The sequence below is a fragment of the Tachyglossus aculeatus genome, chromosome 12 (assembly GCF_015852505.1).
Source record: "Tachyglossus aculeatus isolate mTacAcu1 chromosome 12, mTacAcu1.pri, whole genome shotgun sequence".
Lineage (NCBI taxonomy): Eukaryota > Metazoa > Chordata > Mammalia > Monotremata > Tachyglossidae > Tachyglossus > Tachyglossus aculeatus.
Genome location: NC_052077.1, coordinates 8,597,423 through 8,614,475, shown reverse-complemented (window position 1 = coordinate 8,614,475; position 17,053 = coordinate 8,597,423). Strand labels below are relative to the sequence as shown.

Sequence of the window (17,053 nt, the reverse complement as noted above, 5' to 3'; positions counted from 1 at the left end):
GTTTCTGATTGTTCCAAGTTACTTATGCCAAGCATTTCTTTGGCCAAACTTGAATGCTTTATTCCAAACTGTTATGCACTCTTTTAACTCTTAATCACGTAAATAATTTATTTTAAAAGAAAGGAATTATGTTGCCAATAAAAGTGCCACTCTCAAAGCAAATAAATGCTATTTATTGAATGCTTACTGGGGTGCAGTCACTGCACAAAGTGTTTGGGAGAAAATTCATATGTGGATTGAAACAGAGTCCAATATATGAACTAATACGGATTAATCTGGAATTGATGGAGGTAGAAAATAATAATAATATAATAATTGTGGTATTTATGTGCTTACTATGTGCCAGGCACTGTTCTAAGCACTGGGGTGGCCACAAGTAAATTGGGTTGGACACATTCTCTGTCCCACACATGGGGCTCACAGTCTCAATCCCCATTTCACAGATGAGGAAACTGAGGCCCAGAGAAGTGAAGTGACTTGCCAAGGTCACACAGCAGACAAGTGGCAAAGCAGGGATTTGAACCCTTGACCTCAACTCCCAGGCCCATGCTCTATCCACTATACCATGCTGCTCCTCTAATGGCAAGCTGATCTAACAAAGCAAATTTGAAAAGGTGCCTCTGATTTCTCAGTGTAGTATTAATGGTATTTGAGACAACTGAGTGGAAATGCACTGTATAAATATGCTAGGTTTTTGAAATCCATCCCCTCCCCATCATCACCCCCTAAAATCCCTGACCAATGCAGTGTATTAAGCATTCGGAAAGTTACAGTAGAAGCACAAGATGCATTCCTTGACCACAAGGAGTTTACACTCTAGTAGTGGAGCCAGCAAGAGCACAGGACTGGGAATCAGATGAGACAGGTTCAAATCCCAGTTCCATCCCTGACCTACTCTATGACCATGGGTGTGTCATTTAACTTCTCTGGGGGCTCAGTTTCTTTCACTGCAAAACAGAGGTAAGACAGATAATGAGCCTCATGTGGGTCAGCAACCGTGCTCAATTTCATAGCCCTAGTGATCAGAATATAGCAAGCACTTAAATACCATAATAATCATCAATGGACACTTTAAACACTTGATATTCACCCACCCCCAACCCTACAGTTTTAAATTATACATTATAAAATATTTAATCATATTAATGTCTCTCCCCCCTTCTAGACTGTGTTTGTTATGGACAGGGAATGTGTCTGCTCTGCACACACTTTTAACTGCAGAATAAATACAGCTGCTTTATTGATCAGTGGTATTTGAATGCATACTGAGCATCTGAGAGACTACAATACAACAGAGTCGGTAGACATCTTCCCTGCCCACAAGCTTACACATCTATTGATGGATGTCACCGATTCATACACTGTTATTTATATCAGAAAATTAGAAACCTGGGTGAAACTGGCTGAATATTTCGCCTAACAGTTCTCATCCAATTACTTCCACATGGGTTGCTATCTAAATGTTTGACAATCTTCTGGTGGCTGATCCCATTCTCTTTCCTTTCCAATACTGACTTCCCACTGACACTAATGTTTTATTGTACCCCTAATTCCCTCACGAAAATTGGCAAGAGTCCATTCAAATCTGTCACAGTCATGCACACCATCTGTTCTAGGTCTTGTCATGACTTCAGAGCTCAATTTAAAAAAAAAAAAAGATATTTTGTGAAGAGTTTAAGGACCTCTATCAACTACTACATAAATCACATTGTATTAATTGGGCTTAAGAGAACATTTTGAAGGAGAAAAAATTTGCCATCTCTGAATGAACAAACTAGAAAGCCCAGGTGGTTAGCTTTTCTGAAAGGAACCTTCCCCTAAAGACTTGGGGTTCAAAATGCAACCTAAATCTGTAGTGACCAAGTGTTAGAGCCAAGAGAGTCTTAGCAAACAGCTCTTCTCATCTCTTCCTCAGCGACCCACTGCCCATCTATATTAGAATCAACAGGCCTGTCCGCTGGCAATTCGGCACAGAGTGGACACAACATTCATTCGATCATATTTGAGCTCTTACTGTGCGCAGAGCACTGTGCTAAGTGTTTGGAAAGTACAATTCAGCAATAGAGAAAGACAATCCTTGCCCACACCAGGCTTACAGCATGAAGATTAAGTCTGCCTTTTACCTGTTATAGGTGGCTCTTCCACCACTAGAATACCTGGAAGTAGAATGGAGGCAGGACCTTGTTTTTTTAATCAATAGCATTTATTGAACCTCTGATCTGTGCAGAGACTTGTTCTAAAGCATTTCAGAGAGTTGCAAATAACCCAATTCCTTATTGAACTTACTATACAGGAGAAACAGACAAAAGTAAGAGGGAAAGGGAAGGGAGAGATGGATAAGTGAATAAATGTTACAACACAAGTACATCGGTGAAAATTATGCATATAAGGGTTACGGGAGGCTGTGAGTATTTAGTGCTGAGGAGACAGATGGAAGGATGTGATTGGGGGGAGTTGTGAGAAAATGTAAGCTCCTTAAGGGCAGGGAATATGCCTACCAACTCTGTTATATTGTACTCTCACCCCAAGCACTTAGTACAATGCTCTGCACACAGTAAGCACTCCATAAATACCACTGATTGATGATATTCCTTTCCCTAAGGACCCATAGAGAACACTACCATTGCTCAGAAGACATAAAACCCGACCTTAAAGGTCTCTTCATTTCATGGCCACTCTCCCCACCTTCAAAACCTTCCTAAAAATCAACTTCAACAAGAGGCCTTCCCTGACTAAGCCCTCATTTCCCCTATATAATAATAATGGTATTTAAGTGCTTACTATGTGCCAGACACTGTACTAAGCACTGGACACAAGGAAATTGGGTTGGACACAGTCCCTGTCCCATACAGGGCTCACAGTCTCCATCCCCATTTTACAGATGAGGTAACACACAGAGAAATGAAGCAGCTTTCCCAAGGCCACACAGCAGACAAGTGGCAGAGCTGGGATTAGAACCCATGACCTTCTGATTCCCAGGCCTGTGCTCCAACCACCACACCGCATGTCCTACCACTCACCGACCCCTACTAACACACACACACACAAAAAAACTTTGCACTCAAACATTTTATAACCACCCCAGCCTCACAACACTTACGTATATATCCTTATACTCTATTTCCTCTATCTGTAATTTGTTTTCATGTCTGTCTCCCTTCTAGACTCATGAGCAGGACTTGCATCCACCAACTCTAATTGCACTGTACTTTTTCAAGCGCTTGGTACAGTGCACAGTAAGTGCTCAAATACAACTGCTTGATTGATTCCTTATTACTTAATAAATCCACTATAGTTTCCAGAGGCTCCTGTGTTTACTCCCTAACAATAAACAGGGGTGTCTCCCAAGACAAGCCCATAGAATATCTTTCTATCATGTAAAGAAACCCCTGTACCTTTTCTTATATTACCTGTTAAGAACTTACTCTGTGCCAGGCATTGTACTCCATCCCTGTCCCACCTAGACCTCACAGTCTAAGTTAGACAGAGGAGGATGTAATCCCCATTTTGCGGATAGGGTAACAGGCATTGAGAAGAGAAGTGATTTCTCTAAGGTCACACAACAGACAAGTGGCAGAGTCAGGGACTGGAACCCAGGTCCTCTGCTTTCTTTCCCCTAGGCCATACTGCTTCCCTAATTCTTTTTGACTGGAACACCGTATGGGTCAGACACCCAGGCTCCTAAACACATGCACGTCACACTTTGAAAAGTTAGAGTTAGATAAACAGTTGTTTGAGGGCAGGGACTGAATCTTTTACTTCTAGCACATACTTCCAATTGCTTAGTACAGTTTTCTGCACACAGTAGGTACTCAAATATTACTATTGATTGCATTGCTCCAATATCTCCAAGGAACCTACATATTTTCCCAATCTCAGAGTCCTGGTCTGCCTGGCTAGCTTTATGTTTGAGGCATTTTTCAAGAGCTTAGTTTGCCAAGCATTGTTCTAAACAAGATTATCAGGTTGGACATGGTCCCTGAACCACATGGGGCTCACGGGCTAAGTAGGAGAGAGAACAGGTATTTAATCGCCATTTTTATAGATGATGGAACTGAGCCTAGAGAAGAAAGTGACTTGTCTGACATCACCCAGCAGGCAAGCTGCAGGGCTGGGTTTGGAACCTAGGTCCTCTGAGTCCCAGGCTAGTACTCTTTCCATTAGCCCAAGCTGCTTCTCCAAAGCCTATTTTGTGGGCATGGCTTAGTCAGCATTAAATATCAGTGGAAGATTCTGTTCTGCCAATCACCAACCCACAGCATGTACTTGTGCCCTTGGTTTATTCCCTCTGCTTATCCTCATCCAATAATTCCAGGGCTGGATTGACCCAAGGATTCACACACAGACACAGCATACAGTTTTGAAGTAATAATAATAATTATGGTATTTATTAAGCACTTACTATGTGCCAGGCGTTGTGCTAAACCCTGGGGTGGATACAAACAAATTGGATTGGACATAGCCCCTGTCCCATGTGGGGCTCACAGTCTCAATCCCCATTTTACAGATGAGGTAACTGAGGCCCAGAGAAGTGAAGTAAGGTGCCCAAGGCCACACAACAGACAAGTGGCGGGGCTGGGATTCGAATCCATGACCTCCTGACTCTCAGGCCCGTGCTGTACCCACTATCCCATGTTGCTTCTCTGTGTAACACAAAGCTTCTCAGGAATGCAAATCTTGTCTCTGGTTTTGAAAATATTGTGGGGACCATGCACCCCTCTCAAACAACAAGGGGCTTGGAGGAGTAAGACCCCTGTGGAGGAAAAAAAAAAAGGCCAGCCCAACCCGGTAGGACTGCTGGAAATAAATTTAGGAGGTCTCCAATCCAAGCATCCCCTTGTCAATTTAGGCCATTAGATCACAGCTGGAATAGAATAGATTATTTTTATAAAACAAACCTCTTGCTAAATCGTCTCTTCAGCAAATGGATACATGCCAAAAAATTGTGGGAAATATCTGAAAGCCATTTTCTAACCTTTTTGCAAACACGCTAATAAGCACCCAAATTTAACATCACACAAACAATGGGAAGTGAAACAGAACAATATCGTGCCCCTCAACCTGAATGAAGATGTTTTGGTCCAGTATAAAATTGCTGGTATTCATTTAATTTTAGACTGGATTTCAAGTCACCAAAATCCCAGTAGTCCCAACAGAACAAACAAATCTCCCTGCTTTCAGAGCCCGTCAGGCTGCTCTTCACTGGCCCTGAATCCGCTGAGCTTCCCGGACAGAACTCACATTATTCCTGTTTGAAAGGAAAAACTCGTTTCTGGGCCCTGGCATGCACACTCATTCTTCTCCGAGAGAACCGAGTCAGTCAAGTACAGCTTAAGTGCTCGCCTCTTCATTGTGGGTCTGTTAGGATACAAGAGCCTTATAAAACCATAGCGCTGTCCGGTTCCCTCCTTGGCTGGGTTAAAAATGCAGCTCTTGGTCTCTTTCAGACCCCCAGTTTAATTTGGCTCTCCTGGCCTCTGACTGTGAATAGCTTTCCAATGATGAAATGCACCGAGCCTCGGTGTTTTTCTTCTTTCGGGCACAGTGCTTTCTTTCAGGGTTGGCTGAGCAACGACGATGGAAACCATCTACCCCAGATGAAAAATTAGCTTCGCTTCCCCCAAGTTCCCTGACCTACTGAGGAAGCCTTCTGTGGAAGGGACAAACCTCCAACCTTATCTGTTCCCCGCCTGACAATTCAAAATTATTCAACAGGACTTTCCCTGACTTTTTTTTTCTTCTCTGAGGTTTAGTTCCCTCCTTCCGAATGTCCTACTTCATATCCGACAGACAATTAATCTCCCCACCTTCAAAACCATATTGAAGACATATCTCCTCCAAGAGACTATCCCTAAAACTTCATCTCCTCTTTTCCCAATCCCTTCTGCATCATCCTGATTTAGTCCCTCTTTTCACACCTCCCTCAGCCCCACAGCACTTAAGTGCATGTCCATAACTTATTTATATTAATGTCTGTTTCCCCCTCTAGACTGTGAGCTTATTGTGGGCAGGGAATGTGTCTACCAACCTAGTTGCATTGTACTCTCCCAAGCTCTTGGTACAGTGCTATGCACACAGTAAGCACTCAGTAAAGATAATTGTTTGGTCACAAAGTCCCAATGAACCTAAGTAACAATACTCAGAATTAGGCCTAACATGAATCAATTTTTCTGTGCTTTGTGCAGTGCACTGCACTAAGCCCTTGAGACTGTACAATTTAGTTGGTATGAAAATGGAATTTCCAAATTGTCATGACACCCTAATTATAGAGAAGCAGCATGCCTAGAGGCTCTGTGTTCTAATCCCAGCTCTACCATTTGCTGGCTGTGTGATCTTGGGCAAGTCACTCAACTGCTCTGTGACTCAGTTTCCTCATTTGTAAAATGCAGCTTCAGTCACTGTTCTCCTTCCCCCTTTCATATGAGCCTCATTTTAGACAGAAACTGTGTCCAACTTGTTTGTCTTGGCTCTAATAATAATAATAATAATAATAATGACGACATTTATTAAGCGCTTACTATGTGCAGAGCACTGTTCTAAGCACTGGGGAAGTTACAAGGTGATTAAGTTGTCCCACAGGGGGCTCACAGTCTTAATCCCCATTTTACAGATGAGGGAGCTGAGGCACAGAGAAGTTAAGTGACTTGCCCAGAGTCACATAGCTGACAATTGGTGGAGCTGGGATTTGAACCCATGACCTCTGACTCCAAAGCCCGTGATCTTTCCATTGAGCCACGCTGCTTCTCTACCCCAACACTTAGTACAATTATTCATGACTTAGTGGATAGAGCATGGGCCTGGGTGTCAGAAGGACCTGGGTTCTAATCCTGACCACCATATATCTGTGTGACCTGATCCATAAACTGGGGATTAAGAATGTGAGCCCCATGTGACACAGGGACTGTGTCCAACCTGATTAAATTGTTTCTAACCCAGCACTTAGAACAGTGCTTGGCACACAGTTAATGCTTAACAAGAACTATTATTATTATTATTAATGATAAATTGAAAATAATAACAACAGGGTCTGAGCGGCCTGGAGCCAGAGAGGCAAGTATGCAGGGTTCTGTGGGGCTCTGTGAATTGAGATTGTAAGGAAAAACCAAGGAAGTAGATATTTGACAGACCGCTAGTGCCCAAGAGTGACCCCTGGGTATTAGCTTTTCATCCCATCTTCAACCCCACAACATTTATGACATCTTCAAATTATATATTATAAAGTACTTATATTAATGTCTGACTTTCTCTCTAGACTTTAAGCTCATTTTGGGGAGGGAACATGTCTGCCAACTCTGCTGTATTGCACTCTCCCAAGTGTTTAATACAGTGCTCTGCACAAAGTGGGTGCTCAGTAAAATCACGGGCAGTGTGGCTCAGTGGAAAGAGCACGGGCTTTGGAGTCAGAGGTCATGGGTTCAAATCCCGACTCCACCACTTCTCAGCTGTGTGACTTTGGGCAAGTCGCCTAACTTCTCTGGGCTTCAGTTACCTCATCTGTAAAATAGGGATTAAAACTGTGAGCCCCACGTGGGACAACCTGATCACTTCGTAACCTCCCCAGCACGTAGAACAGTGATTTCTTTGCACATAGTAAGCGCTTAATAAATGCCATCATTATTATTACAGGTTAATTAGTTCAAGATACATTCTCTGTCCCGTACGGGCTCATAGCCTAAGCAAGAGGGAGAACAGGTTTGAGCCCCATTTTACAGAGCTCCAAGCAGCTCCTAACACACACCTCCAGTGTTGGGCTGGATAAGTTAGCCCCTCCCTTCTCTGAGAAGATCTGCAGCTATTACCAATGGAGGGAAGAGAGGCTTCAGATGTCTTTACCAGGAATTTGAGCTGAGGTACCTTAAGCAGCGTGGCTCAGTGGAAAGAGCCCGGGCTGGGGAGCCAGATGTTGTGGGTTCTAATCTCAGCTCTGCCACTTGTCAGCTGTGTGACCTTGGGCAAGTCACAACTTCTCTGGGCCTCAGTTCCCTCATCTGTAAAATGGGGATGAAGACTGTGAGCCCCACGTGGGATAATCTGATTACTTTGTATCTACCCCAGTGCTTAGAACAGTGCTTGGCACCTAGTAAGCACTTAACACCAACATTATTATTTCAGCGCTTAAAACAGTGCTTTGCACATAGTAAGCACTTAACAAATATCATTATTATTAAAATCAAGCAAGCAAGCAATCAGTGGTATTTATTGAGCTCTGTGTGCACAGCACTGTACTAAGTGCTTGGGAGAGTACAACAGAGTAGGTAGAGCCATTCTCTTTCTACAACGAGCTTACAGTCTAGTGACAAGCTTACAGTCTAGAGGCTGTAAAAAGTGTAAGTACCCCAACTTACCAAAGCTAGGAAGCAATTTTGCCTACTGTGAGAAGGAAATGGGAGAGGGAGCAAAATAAGACGACTGTTGGAGCTCAGTGAAACAAAGTTCCATTTCCTGGACCTGTTTTAGACTCAAATTACAACTTCTTATGTAGACCTTGAATCCTCTCCCCAAGTTCACTACAACAATGCAGAGACCTATGATAGCCCAGTCACTGATAGAGAAATGGAAGGTTTACCAAGCAGAGGTAGAGGCAAATGTTTTCTTCCTGTCATTGGCCATCACACATAAATCTATCTCCGCAACAAGGAGATTTACATTGCCAGCTGTCACCCAAGTATATCTTTTTTCCCCCATTTATTTGCCCCACCCTTCCCCTACTATGAGGGCGAGAAGTAGGATCAGTGTTTCAATTCCAAAGGAATGGCATGACAGAAGCAGTAGTGGCATATAAGAATAAAAAACAAAAAAAAAAACCCAAATATTTGAATGGTTTATCTGAATCACAACTCACAGCTCTCGCAGTACCAGATTACTTCTGCTTTTGCATGCATTACCTCTATTAGCACATCCCAGAATCAACAGGGTCTTTTTTAATAATATTCATGGGTATGTATCTGCATTTGGATCTGTATCCTTCAAGCACTTGGTATTCACCTCACAGTCTCATAGCACTTATGAACATATCTTTCATTTATTTATATCATCTTCCCCTGACCCCGCTCTAGGCCGTAAATTCCTTATGGTCAGGGAGTGGGTCTACCAACTCTGCTGTACCTTACTCTCCCAAGCATTAGTACAATGATTTGTGCACAGTAAGTGTTCAATAAATGCCACCAATTGATTGTAACTGTTAAGCACTATGTGCCCAGAAATTTGTTAAGCTCTGGGATAGATACAGTATAATCAAAATCTGTTCCAAAACATGGCAGTGATAAGGTTTACTCGCCCAATTAGTCAGGAGAATATGAATATCGAGTTTCCACTTCCACGGCCCCCAATAAGAGCCATGTGCACCTGGACTAACTGCTGCTCCTTGCAACCCAGAGGGGAGGGGAGTCTAGGACAGCCCAGAATGTGCTTGGTTTACCCCGGGATGCCCAGTCCAAGGCTCCTTGTAGGCTCCCCATTGCCACACACACACACACACACACACACACCCGCCCTACCCCCTAACCCCCACATCACTTGTATATATTTATTACTCTATTTGTACATTTTTACTATTTTATTAGTGATGTGTACATAGCTATAATACTATTTATTTTGACGGTATTGACACCTGTCTACTTGTTTTGTTGTCTGTCTCCCCCTTCTAGACTGTGAGCCCGTTGTTGGGTAGGGACCGTCTCTATATGTTGCCAACTTGTACTTCCCAAGCGCTTAGCACACAGTAAGAGCTCTGTAAATTTGACTGAATGAATGACAACTAGAAAGGAAAAGGGGTTTGAGGACCTGTCCATCTGGGATAGAGGTTGGTGCATGCTTTGTGGTGAGGCAAAAAGTTGGGACGCTGGAGGATGAGGTTTGAGATTCTGACCTTTTGTTTGAGGTTTGGGTACGTTGGTGTGATGGATCCATACCTTTATTGTAGGTTTATATATTTTAAAGCCATAGCTTTTTCATAGGCTATGGATTAAAGCCATAGTTTCAGTAGCAAAACTCACTGAATCCATTTGTTTTCTTCTTCAGTGCCTGAATCAAAGAACCCTAGGACGAACCCCCTCCTGACTCTCTGATATGATCCTTCTCCTTGATTTGCTCCCTTTATTCACGCCTCCCTCACCCCCACACCACTTCTGTATATATCTGTAATTTATTTATTTATATTAATATCCATCTCCCCCTCTAGACTGTGAGACTGCAGCAAGGTAACGTGTCTATCAACTCTATTATATTATTTTGTACTCTCCCAAACACTTAATAGAGTGCTCTGTACCCAGTAAGCGCTCAGTAAGAGTGATTTGACCTTCCCCTTCTCCATCTAACCAGGTTAACTCTGAGCCACCGATCAGTTTTCCTCGAATTCATCTTTCCAACCACATAAGACAACAATACCATATTTCAGACAATTTGCAGAGTAGAAAGGTACGAGGGAGTAATCAAAGCTATGTTCATTTTCTATTTTTCAGCCACATGAGCAGGAGACATCGGCATTTTAACCGTTTAATAATTGCAAACTGCTTCAATCTATAAGCCTAATACTTCCTTTACCTAGGTGTAATGAATGTATGTGGAACAAATATTGACTATACAGTGGCTGCTCGAAACGGTTTTGACTTGTGGTGAAGATGAAAAAGTGTTATAGGGAGTTGGAGCTCTTGAGCACGTGGACAACACCACTCTTTCTGAGGCCAACATTGCCCACCCATACCAACCAGCCTAAAGGACACAATTCCCGCTCTTACCTCCCTGTGGTCTTTCTGGATAGGGAAAAAAGAGGGAGTTAAAATTGCACACAGGCTATGTGTAAACTTTTATTATACAGTTTCTGGCTTTCCCTTCAGCAATTTCAGCCTGCTTGCATTTTAGAAATCTTCTCTGAACGTGCTTTTTGTTTATTTTTTAGTGTGTGTGTGTATATATATACACACACCCTGTTCTTCCATAATGCATGTTTTCACTTTGCGTTTTGGAAAGAATGCTGTTAAGGAACTGGGGAATTTTCTTCCAACAACTATTTCTGTCTGGATAGAAAGAGATTCCACGGTCAAAAGAACTTATTGTGTGCATGTGTGTGGCCCTGGACAATGCACAAATGGTATAATGTGAGTTTCCCTTAATGTGGGGCTGATCAGGAGTGTAGCCCCTCCCTCCCATTATAGGAGAATGGAACATGTGCAAAGGCACACATTCACAAATACATGGACATGAACATCTTGTGTTCTCAAAGATGACTATACTGACAGTGAAGTCTTATATCCGACTATGAATACAACTGCGAAGACCAATGAGGGACTGACCTTTCCTACCACTATATTGACAAATAAAGAAAAATCCTTGTTGTGCTAATGTGTTTGCCCTGCACTAGTTCTGTCTGTTTTTGAGGCTGCTTCCTGGCATCCAGCTCTTCCCGAAGTCCTCAGAGTGAGTGATTTCCGCTTATTAGGCTGGTTTATCTGCTGCAATCTCCCAACAGTTCACTGCTCTGTCACACTGGTGGAGACTCTGCTTGACCATTATTATTTTTATGGCATTTGTTAAGCTCTTACCCTACGTCAATCAGTGGTATTTATTGAGCACTTACTGTCTGCAGAGCACTGTACTAAGCCCTTGGGAGAGTAAAATAACAACAAAGTTGGTAGACACGTTCCCTGCCCCCGATGGGCGTACAGTTTAGAAGGGAAGGCAGACATTAGAAGGTGCTTAGTGTCAAAGTGAGAGGTAGACGAGACCCTGTCCTCAAATGGTCTTTTCTGTCACTTTTTTTAATGGTATTTCTTAAGCACTTATTGCATGTCGAAGACTGTTCTAAGCACTGAGAGGTACAGGTTAATTGGATCAGACACAGTCCCTGTCCCACATGGGGATCATAGTCTAAGCAGGAGGGAGAACAGGTTTGAAACAGGCACAGAACAGTTAAGTGACCTGCCTAAGGTCACACAGCCAACAATTGGCAGAGCGGGGATTAGAACTCGGGTCCTTCCGACTCCCAGGCCTGTGGTCTTTCCATTGCTGCTTCTGGCTTGGGTGCATTCTCTTTCAGTTCCCCCACTGAGCTGCTGTTTGGGTATATTCTACTGTCCTCCACTGTTCTTACATCTCCCACCCAGTAAATCACTGTTGCTGTGACCACTGTTCCAATGCTGGAGAGCTGCCTGTACACCTGGCTCTCATCATGGGTCATCTCATCGTGCCATTTTATGTTCATGCTGGCTTATAGGTGGCGTTGCTCAAACTCCTCCCAGAGAGGGATGTGTCTTCTGTAGTAAGGCCAGATCGGTTGACACCCTCAGTCTTCTAAGATTTCAACTCAATCAATTGATCACTGGTATTTATTAAGCATTTTCTATATGCAGAGCACTAGTGGATAGAGCATGGAAGCCAGAAGGACCTGAGTTCCAATCCCTGCTCCACCACTTGCCTGCTGGCAAGTGACCCTGGGCAAGTCACTTCACTTTTCTGTGCCTCAGTTCCCTCATCTGTCACATGGGGATTAAGACTGTGAGCCCCATGAGAGGCATAGACGTGTCCAAGCTGATTATCTTAATAATAATAATAATAATGTTGGCATGTTAAGCACTTACTATGTGCAAAGCACTATTCTAAGCGCTGGGGGGGATACAAAGTGATCAAGTTGTCCCACGTGGGGCTCACAGTCTTAATCCCCATTTTACAGATGAGGTAACTGAGGCTCAGAGATCTTGTATCTACCCCAGCACTTAATACAGTGCAGGGCATATAGTAAGCACTTAAATACCATAAAATGCAATTTAACAGGATTAGCAGACATGTTCCCTTGCCTACAGCGAGCTTGAAGCCTAGAGAGGGAAATCAGATGTTTATGTACAATTTATAATATATAGTTTAAACATATGTGTATAAGTGGTCTGGGGTTGGGGGTGGGATGAATGCCAAACATCCAAAGGTCAAACAGATCAAACTGCCTAGCCGATGAGGAAGGGAGAGAGAGAGAGAGAGAGCGCCAGGGATAAGAGGGCTTACTCGGAGAAGGCTCCATGGAGGAGATGTGATATTAAAGAATTTGGATGTCCCTTTATGGGCCAACTAAAGAGCAGTGGCTTATAAACTGAGATCTAACAATTAACCGATCTGCTACAGCCAGAAGGAAGGCTCTTGGCAAAATCCCAATTTGGAACCCAGAGGGTAAGAGAGAAGACAGAGGCTGGGGTTGCATTATGGGGCTAGGGAGGTATTGACTTCTAGACTGTGAGTCCACTGTTGGGTAGGGACTGTCTCTATATGTTGCCAACTTGTACTTCCCAAGCACTTAGTACAGTGCTCTGCACACAGTAAGCGCTCAATATGATTGATTGATTGATTGATGCTGACCTCTACCAGCAACAGAATATCCATCAAGCGATGGACAGAGTGTGTTGGTCACAGAAGGTGCTTGGCTTTAAAGGAACAGCCATTTCTAATCCTTCCACTTTATTCTATTTTATTAGAGAAGCAGTGTGGCCTAATGGCTAGAGCACGGGCCTAGGAATCAGAAGTGGATGGGTTCTAATCCGGGCTCCGCCGCAGTCAGCTGTGTGACCTAGGGCAAGTCACTTCACTTCTCTGTGCCTCAGTTACCTCATCTGTAAAATGGGGATTAAGACTGGGAGCCCAATGTGGGCTCGGGACTGTGTGCAACCTGATTTGCTTGTATTTCCCCAAGTGCTTAGTACAGTGTCTGGCACACAGTAAGCACTTATATACCATAATTATTATTATTCTCTTTATTGCTTTCTCCTATCTGTAATTTATTTCAGTGTATGTCCCCCACTGATAGATTGTAAATTCCTTGAGGACGTAGGACCAACTGTTAACTCTTTGGTAGAGAAGCATCGTGGCTCAATGGAAAGAGCACGGGCTTTGGAGTCAGAGGTCGTGGGTTCAAATCCCGACTCCGCCGTCAGCTGTGTGACTTTGGGCAAGTCATTTAACTTCTCTGTGCCTCAGTTACCTCATCTGTAAAATGGGGATTAAAACCGTGAGCCCCCAGTGGGACAACCTGATCATCTTGTAACCTCCCCAGCGCTTAGAACAGTGCTTTGCATGTAGTAAGCACTTAAATACCATCATCATTATTATTATTATTATTATTACTCTCCCTAATGTGTAGCACAGCACTCAGCGTGCAGAATGAGCTCAGTAAATATTCAGTCAATTTATTGAGGAGGGATTTTATTCATTCTATTAATGTCTACCTCTCCCTCTAAGACTGTAAGCTCATTGTGGGCAGGGATTTTGCCTGCTTTATTGCTGTATTGTACTCACCCAAGCACTTAATACAGCACTCTGCCCACAGTAAGCACTCAAATATTACTGAATAACTGAGGAGGGATGGAAGGAGTGGAAAAAACCCTCCCAACCACCTACAAGATTTTAAGTATCAGATGTAAACTACAGGGAAGTACTTTACCTCAGTAGCTTTTTAAGTCAGCTTGGTGCCTGTGAGAGGTGCCAAGCTTATAGCCTTAGAAACAGAAGTGATGCGTAACCACCCAAAAAAAAAAAGAGTCCTCCTCCGCTTCTGAACCAACTACAATATTGAATCTATCCTCCTATAAAGAGATGAACAGAATGAAGGCACTTGAAGCAGGTGTCATGGCAACATTTTTGCCCAGCACATCCTAACTAAGCAATCTTCCCAATTAGCTGATAGCGATCCAGAGAAGGTTTCAGAAACCTTAGTGAAATACGAGAATACCTCCAACTTGGGAGCGTCTTGAGAAAGCTAATCGGTAGCGCTAATGGACCAATCTCTCTTTGTGCAGCAATTAAATGAAAGCCTCCAAAATACCAGCTACTGCCCATTAGCTGATGGACACACAGAGCCAATGTAGGATCTGCAGCAAGATGCCACTACAGAAGCAATATGGCCTAGTGGATAGACCACAAGCCTGGGAGTCAGAAGGACCTGGGTTCTAAACCCAGCTCTGCCACATGCCTGCTGTGTGACCTTGATAATAATAATAATAATAATAATAATAATAATAATAATGGCATTTGTTAAGTGCTTACTATGTGCAGAGCACTGTTCTAAGCGCTGGGGGGATATAACATGATCAGGTTGTCCCATGTGGGGCTCACAGTCAATCCCCATTTTACAGATGAGGTAACTGAGGCTCAGAGAAGTTAAGTGACTTGCCCAAGGTCACACAGCAGACATGTGGCGGAGTCAGGATTCGAACCCATGACCTCTGACTCCAAAGCCTGGGCTCTTTCCACTGAGCCAGGCTCCTTCTCCCATTTCTCCCTTAATCCCCATTTCACAGATGAGATAACAGGCTTAGAGAAGTGAAGTGTCTTGCGCAAGGTCACATAGGAGATAAGTGGTGGAACAAAGATTAGAGCCCATGACCTTCTGACTCCCATGTCCCCGTGCTATCCACTAGGCCACTTTGTATTTAGTCCCATTTTACAGATAAGGAGACAGAGGCACCGAGAAGTTAAGCGACTTGGTCAAGGGCACAGAACAGGTAAGAGGTGGAACAGGGATTAAATCTTAGGTCCTTTGACTCTCAGGCCTGGGCTCTTTCCACTGGGTATGTCTCTCTCATTTCTGCAGAAGGGGAGCGAGGGGAGAGAGCTCTATATGGCTCAAAAGCACTCTTTAAACTTTTGAGATGCCATGACCACAAGAAAGTTTTTCTCTATCCTCCCAGGCATACCAGCTGTCCCTGGGCCTGTTTAATACAGGAGGGAAAGGGGAGGAGCAGAAAAGAATGCACTTCTCTCATCTCTAAATTCCCTCTTCCAGTTTTCACAGAGCTAATTCCCATTTCCCACTCTGCCTGCCAAGAGAGCAGAGCAGAATTTCAGTTTCTCGCTCTATCATTTCAACATATAGAGGGGGAAGCAGTGCCGGCATTCACAACTGTGTTTAATGGGCATACATTCCTGCCTTTTGCAGGGAAAAGCAGCCAGCTTTTCCATCAAACTTGGCTCTAAAAACAAACCCAAAAACCTGAGACAGACAGAGAGAGAAAGAGAGATCCTGGAAGTGCATTCTAGTTCTTTCCCTGATGCTTTGGCACAATAATTAATGCATCACCTACTAAATTCTCCAAACAGCTGCTGGCTGTAGATTTCAGGGGAGCTCTCACATATCTACATCTCTAGTTTAAGCCCTGCAATCCTGCTGACCCTCAAAACTATTTGAAAGGCAGTTCCCTTTCCTCTATGTGTATGTTTCAGCACAGTGGCCTGGAACTGAATGAGTCCCGTCACAGAAGAATGAGAACAAATGCTGTCTTTGTATGCTACTGCTGGAACACAGTGAGGGTTTGACTCACAAATACAATACAATTAGAAGCAGTGTAAATTACACAATACTTCCAATATTAAAGCAGTGGCAGCATGAACTCTTTCACTTTGACACATGTTCTTGGAGTCCAAAAGTCTTCTCGCCTGCTTTGTTAAAACCAGCGACAGACAAAACTTCAATTTTAAGCTGGTTTTGTTTACGTGTTGACCAAAATTAATAAATACACAGGAAAACAAACTTGAAAACTGGCCCTGTTTTGAGACGTACGTTCCTTTCTAAATCTGGGGCTGAATATGTAAGCAATTCTGATTTTCTGGACGCTTGATGGTTTTTCTAAACTAGGTGTTGGGCAGATTTCCTAAGTGATGCATGCATTTTCCTCATATTTGAGAATTAGAATGTAGAATTTCTCCTGGTTTCACACCAGCCTCCTGAAAAATACCATTCATTCATTCGTATTTATTGATCACTTACTGTGTGCAGAGCACTGTACTAAACACTTGGAAAGTACAATTCGGCAACAGATAGAGACAATCCCTACCCAACAACGGGCTCACGGTCTATCTACAAAATCTGGCTTCAAGGTGCCCGTGAGAGTAGGGCTTGTCCCTTAATGCAGTTAAAAACCTGTTTGATCCCCTGAGGATAGTTTTCTGCACCTGTGGCAAAGAAAAACTTTTAAAACTCTCTTTTTATGGTAGTTGAGGGCTTACTATGTGCCAGGCACTGTACTGAGCACTGGGGTAGATACACGCTAATCAGGTTGGACCCAGTCCCTGTCTCACA

At 43.4% G+C, this 17,053-nt stretch overlaps 1 protein-coding gene across 2 annotated transcripts in view; it reads right to left on the bottom strand.

Annotated features, from left to right (window-relative positions):
* Nucleotides 1-17,053, bottom strand: part of ANK2 (ankyrin 2) — a 593,212-nt gene that overhangs the window by 459,887 nt on the left and 116,272 nt on the right. The window lies entirely within an intron of this gene.